Source organism: Meriones unguiculatus, chromosome 8 (assembly GCF_030254825.1).
Source record: "Meriones unguiculatus strain TT.TT164.6M chromosome 8, Bangor_MerUng_6.1, whole genome shotgun sequence".
Classification (NCBI taxonomy): domain Eukaryota; kingdom Metazoa; phylum Chordata; class Mammalia; order Rodentia; family Muridae; genus Meriones; species Meriones unguiculatus.
The window spans coordinates 80,459,001-80,465,000 of record NC_083356.1 but is presented as its reverse complement, the minus strand read 5'-3'; positions in this window follow the sequence as shown (position 1 = coordinate 80,465,000).

Genomic DNA, 6,000 nt, shown 5'->3' with positions numbered 1-6,000 from the left:
GGCTTCATGATCTCACAGGGGGAGGAAGGGCAAACTTGGTGGCAGGTCTATGTGCACCGGGACATGCAGGCTTGGGATCAGAGAGAAGCAATCCTATGCCTGCTGATCTCAGGATAAGATGTCCAGGGTTTGGACACTCCTCGACCCCACTTTTCTTCCAGGCTGTCTGCTACCCCTATGACTGCCTGGTCACACATCTCCTCCTTTTTGTTTTATAACGAGAAGGTATCATCATAGTCATCAGCCTCTAGGTTGAGAATGGTTTGGTATTGAACCAGAACCTGGTCGGTAGTGACTTAACAATGTTATTTACTTGCTGTTTTAGAAATTGGATGAAACAGGGAGCCAGGAGGAGGAACATCCCAATGGCCAGGATGGGGACAAGTAGGAGAAGAACCCAAGCTACCAGAGGGTTTGAGTGCCACAGTGTGGAGGTACCCGGGTTACATGGAGATCCTCAAGTATCTGTATGTTTTGTTCTAGCCCAGATTCTTTAACATAGAAACAGCCTTCCTCCCCTAGAACAACACAAGTCCCTCCCTGCTCAGCTGCCATCAGGTCGAGAGCTCTTCTGTTTTGTAAGGCAACCTCCTCCGTAAGAGAGGTTATCTGTCCCTGGAGGGACCTGAGGATGTCCCAGGTGGAGGTCATGGCCTGGTCCTTGTCCTGGAAGTTGTCGGCCAGGTGTTGTGTCTGTACCAGGGCTGCCCCAGTGGCCTCTGTTGTTCCTGCTGATATGGTCAAGCCAAATCTGACAAGCAGGGGGATGGAGATCACTCATTTTCCTGGATCCCCTCCTAGCCACCTGGCAATTTATTTATACCTGTGCAGGTAGACCTGTGGGGTAACCATTACGGTTACCCTTGGAGGGAAGAGTTAGCACACAGACTGATGATGTTATTACAGGAGAGAAGAGGGTGAGGAGGTGGGGGTCAATGAACACATATTAGCTAGTGATGTTACTGGAATATGCTATGCAGGATGGGACAGGGAGAGGGTCCTAAGAGGCAAAGGAGGAAGGATAGATTAAAAGAAGGAATATTTTGTAACTTTCATGTGGGTAAGGGCCCAGGGGGTTCATGAAGCGTGATGTTAATGGGAACAGCTGCCAACAATGGCTGGAAAAAAGAGGTACAGAAAAAGCCCTGGGAAGAGGCCAGCTGTTTACTGGATGTGTTATAACCAGGAAAGGGTGGCTTGGACCTCCTTGCGGGCGTTGATTTCTTGGTCCACGATGCATAGGTAGACTAGGACTGGCTGTAGAGTCAGAACAAGTTGACAAGAAATGTGAAAATCAGTGGTGGGTGATCGAGTAAAACTTGCCAATTTACTCCCATCCTCAAACATTTGTTTCAGGGGTCTGGGATATATATTTCTGGGGATTTGGTTGTTGCTTCAAGCATATCAGATCCTGCCATTTCTATTCTGCAATTCCAATAGTGTCAGCCCCTGTAGGTCTCCAGGTCTTAGAGGCAGGATTTATCCCCGTTTGCTTGTTGATATGGGAAGCAGGTGAAGGGTCGATCAAGGCCAAGAGAGTCTGCGTATAGTGGTATTCTTAAAGGCTCCTGGTACCCTTTTGGTGGGCAATCCCCTATTCCTATAACTTTATTGTGTCTGTAATAGGTTTTCCTAACAAAATTCTCCAGTGATGGGTATTGGAAGGATTGAGGAGGGGCTGGGCAGAGTTAGAACGAAGAATAACAAAGACAGCCATAAGACAGGCCTGGGCAGCAGCCATCAGATCATGGACGTTCTTCTAGGAGATCTTTTTGCCCCATTTTGAGGGTAGTGTCTCCTTTGCTTCCTCAGCCCTTGACCCATCAGCAAGAGACAGGCCATCTTCTTGGTTGGTGGGGTGATATCAGACATTTCTGGCTGGAACCCAAATTGGCCTGGGCAGGTCCTGTGGAAAAACAAGAACAAAACCTCTTCCTATTGTGAGGAGAGAGTTGGGTCTCTTCCATATTCTGTCTAAGGGATTACGAGATGGTACCGGGATGGGAGGAGTTACTTCTGGTGTGTGCCAGTGGAGGGAGATAGGAGGATGTTTTGAGCCTTTGTAAATATTAAATATTTTTAGAGTGGCTAGGGCCATTGCTAATTGTATGTTAGGAGGTAGACAATTGTTTTTTAGTTTTTAAGTTGGGCTTTTAGAGTTTGATGTGGTTTTTTTATTTTTGTTTTTGATTCCTTGGCTCTGGGGATTGTAAAAACTCCTTGCATGATCAGCAATCTTGTATTGGGAGCAGAAGGTTTTGAACAGGGAGCTAATAAAAAGCAGGGCAACTATCAGTTTTCATCTGTTGAGGAAGGCCCATGATGGTAAAGGTGGAGAGCATGTGGTAAATTAATCTTTTTGAGCTTTCTCCCATTTGGGCAGTAGCCCATATGAAATGTCAGTTTGTGTCAACCTAGCAATGACATACTTTTTGGTAGCAGAATTGGGGAATGTGGGTGACATCAATTTGTCGGAGGACATTGGATTTGAGACCTTCAGGGTTAGTGTCCATAGTTTGAAAAGCTGGGGTAGCAATGAGGGGTGTACAAGAGGAGCATGTTTTCATATTATCCTCTGAAGTTGAGCAAGGGGGCCATGGAGGAAATGGGCTGAAGGCCCTTCATATTTGTGTGTGTGCATGTGTGAAACCGATCCGCTTGCTTGACAGAGGTTGTGAATGCTCCTATAGAGGCAGTTTAACCAGCAAGGGTGTTTCCCTCAGATGTGGACCCTGGCAGAGGACCGTGAGATCTCACATACTGGATGTAGAAGGGAGTGGCTCTTCCCTGGGAGAAGGTGGAGGCATGGACAGGCAGAGGAGGGTAGCGGGCTGGTGTCTAGTTCCAAGTCTATTGTGTTGTATCTAGGTGGCTAGACAAAGCACTTTAAATTGATTGGCCGGGATTTAGGATGGGGAGCTCTTGGGGGCTTTCCAGCTTTCTGGGAGTAAGGGGCATAGCAGGATATTACAATGTTTAACTCTAGGAGAACATGTATTTATCATCTATTGTTTTGTTCTAAGCAGCAAATGCTGATCTATTGAATTGTAACCTGGTCTCAGGTATGTAGGGCCTGAGAACTTGAACTTAATTTCACCTTATCATCCAAATAGAGAGTTGGAGGCAAAATGGCTTCTGATATGCTAAAGGTGACAACAGGTGTTAACAGAGGAGCTACAGTTATGCCAAGAACTAAAGTAGGTCTCAACAGAGGGGCTATAGAATGTAAACAGGTTACAACATTGGCCAGAGCCAGGGCACTGGGTATGTCATTTGCAGGGGCTGCTGGACATGACTTTATAAAGGGAGAGGAAGTTTAACCTGGCTACCAGGCTACTGTGACCCCCTTTGGGGGTGAAGGGCTACATGCACCAGAACATACAGGGCTGAGGCAAGGGGGATCGATCCTCCTCCTTCTGATCTCAGTATGATATTTCTGGGGTTTGGACACTCCTCTAGCTCACACTCCGGGATGGCTCCCCTCCCATTTCCCTATCCCATGGCTCCTCGTCCCCAGCACTTCTGTACCTCCTCAGTGGCTGGACCCTCATCAACCCTCTGTTTGGTTTCTCCCCAGGGCAGAGTCAGGACTTGCTGGGGTGAGGGTTTTCAGTCTCTGCTGAATGTCTGCTCCACCCCACGATCTCCATCTGAACACCTGCCCACTCATTTCAGTCCCCTCAGCATCTTCCTGCATCTGAGCTGCTCTGATGGATCAGTTCATTTCTACCACACATGATTGCTCTCTTACTCTAGCCACCTCCTGCTTGAAGATTTCCCTCCTCAGCCAGCTCTGCCCATCTTTAGTTCCACATACAATTCCTCAATCAAGGAATCTTTCTCTTCCATGCTGGCCACTCCTTTGGCTACTAAGGAACTATCTTCTTTGGGCAACCCTTAAACCCAAAGCATTTAATCTCTTACCCACCCCCAAGCACTACTCTTGATTAAATCAGGAAAAGTTTGGTTATGCTTTGTTTGCTGGGTCTGTATACTATCCCAGGTGTCAGGCAGCTGAGCCATCCCCAACTACATAAGGAAAGCAATCAGGTGTGGGCTCCTGTTAGATTCTCAGCAGCAAGACACTCATCCTTTAGGAAAGCCCTTTAGGCTCACTCCCCATCAGGGAGTTGGGCTAATCATAGCCAAAATGCAACTGGTTTCACCTTGTCCACCTGTTTCTGCTGTGTGTGGACACTGCCCTGATCCAGATCTTCTGTACATTATCATTGACTGGTAAACTCCTCCAACTCTCCTAGAATGAGATGGGGCTCCTAGATGGAGGCCCGGAGATCCTCCCTCAGGCCTCCCAAGGCATCAGTTCAAAGCTAAATGGTGCCCTGGTTCTACCTGCTTTCTGCCTGGCTGCTTACTGAGTGAGGGCCAGAGCTGTCTATAATTCTGTGTTCTTAGACACCAGGATGCTTATAGTCTGAATGTGAACCGTTGGAGAAAAGCCCAAAAGTGCTGAGAGAGACACTCTTCAGAGGACATGGGGACACTGCACAGGCCCTCACCTGCAGTTGCTCCCTGAGAGCTCCCCGCTCCTTTGCCAGCTTCTGCTGATAATCCTTCTCCTTTGGGCATGGGGAAGTGCAGCTCTTAGTGAGGAAGTAGAGATGGACCAGTGAGGGACATGCTCTCAGAAAGACACAGTGGCCCAGGACAGGTCCATCAATGAGGCCAAGATCCCGTCAAGAATCCTGTGGAGGGCAGGCTCTACCTACTTACATGCCCTCCTACTTGTCTGAGGGCTCTGCTCTCTACCCTGCTGGTCAACAGGTCTGAGTTCCTAGAATCCCGAGGGCCTTGGAGTGGGCACATCACTAGGGCTCTGGGCAACTGCCATGAACTTGCCCTACTACTCATGGCTCCCATTCTGCCATGACCTTGGAGCCAAGTCACCACTGGAAGAGCAGGCAGAGCTCTTAACCTCTGAGCTGTCTCTCCAGCCAAAATAAAGGCCATTCTTATTCAAACCTCCACAGTAGGTATTGGTGTGAGTTGATGGAAAGGCTTTGCTGGTCACAGTCTTGGGCCACAGAAAAAGAGGCAGTGAGGATGGTGACAGGCCCAAGGCTCTGTAGTCCGGGTTAGACCAAGACCATAGGTCAGCCCTGTGTAGCCCCAGAAGCCCCAGAATTTGAGGGACAGGGCATAGCTTCCTGATGTGGTAAGGGCTCTCCACAGCTGCACAGAGCAACGAGCAGCTGAGCATATCCAAGGTTTTCTGTGTAGGAGCTGGAGAGATGGCTCAGTGGCTCAAAGCATGGGCAGCTCTTCCATAGGGACTGGGTTCAGTTCACAACACCCACATGTCAGCGTACAACTGTCTGTAATTCCAGTTCCAGGGAAATCTGTTGTCCACTTCTGTCCTCCAGGGGCACCGGGCATGCACACGGTGCACATGCCTACATGCAGGGAAAATACACACGCACATAAAATTGTTTATAAAAAGGGGGTTGACTGTGGATGGCAGGGGTGCAGGGTAGGGCAGTGAATCAGTTAAGTACTCCATGTATCCGGTATGTATGTCTACCGGCTGAACCCTTTCGCTAGTCCCTTTGTTCTGTTTTTCTTTGCAGTGCTAGGGGTGGAGCCAGGATCTACAGAATGTTAATCAAGTGTGCCATCGCTCAGAGCCCCTCTCATTACCTTCTTTTTAAACACAGGGCAGGAGGTTGATCTGCCCATAGGCCACAAGCTAGAAAGCTGCAGCACTGCCCAGAATCCAAGTGGCTTACAGCCGCTGTCTATTTGTGATCATTGATACCAGCTTGCTTTTTACTACTACAAAATTAAGGGGTTTTTTTTCCTTAAAAATTAAAAACAATTGTTTTGCTTGGCTTACAAAAGCTTATTTTGGAAATAAATGTATTTCCATAAAAGGAATGGAAGCATTTGTAAGAAACAGAGAAGCAGGGGTCCAGGAAGAAGCCTGCGCACTGAAGTTTGGATCTCAGAACCCACACACACAACACTGGGCTTAGCAATGCAATT